Below are 780 nucleotides of genomic sequence, written 5' to 3'. Positions count from 1 at the left end.
GCGGGGGGAGGGGAGGGATTAGCCTCCTTGAGCGCGGGGGGAGGGGCAGGGCTGACTCGCTCCCCCCCCCCCCGCGCCCGGGCTCAGGCGCTCCCCGCCCCCCCCAGCCCCGGCCGCTGGAGCTCTGGGCTTTGTCTCCGCGCCGCGCCCGGCCGGGGCCGCTGCCGGCTCTGGCCTCCCGGCAGATGGACCCTGCGGCCCGGAGCGTTGCTGGGGTCAGGGCTCGGGGCCTAGCAGAGCGCAGCCGGACCGGACCGGACCGGACCGGGGCGCTGAGGGTCCCTCCCACGTGCTCGCCGCGCGGGGCCCGGGGGGCGCTGGGGGTGGTTGGCGCCGCTGCTCGCGGGGCGGACTGGCCCTGGCCCGGCTCTCCGCCAGCGCCGCCCCCGAGGCCGTTCGCGGAGCCCGCCGGGCGCAGCGGGGCACAGCCAAGGGTGTCCTTTCTCCTAGGGGGCCGAGCCCCCGGCTGTGCAGCAGGGCCGTGGTGCAGGGGCACCCCGGTACCTTGCAGCTGCGCGAGCTCTTCAGGTGGGGCCTAGGCTGCCCCGGGCCATCCGCTAGCTCCTGGGGGGTTCCCCCATCCGCCACTGCGGTGCCCCCGGTTTTCAACATCGCTTCGCAGTGGGTCTGGGGGGGGAGTGAGCGGAATGGCTGAGACGTGTTTGTGTGTCCCTGGGATACAGAAGAAACTCGTGGGCCACATCCTGCCCTCGGGTACCTTGGTGCTGTGCTCAGTGGGCTCTGTACAGACCCTTCTGAAGGCCCCATGGTTAGTGGCTA

This window comes from Carettochelys insculpta, chromosome 27 (genome assembly GCF_033958435.1).
Source record: "Carettochelys insculpta isolate YL-2023 chromosome 27, ASM3395843v1, whole genome shotgun sequence".
In the NCBI taxonomy this organism is placed as follows: domain Eukaryota; kingdom Metazoa; phylum Chordata; order Testudines; family Carettochelyidae; genus Carettochelys; species Carettochelys insculpta.
Note: the sequence above shows the minus strand (reverse complement) of the source record.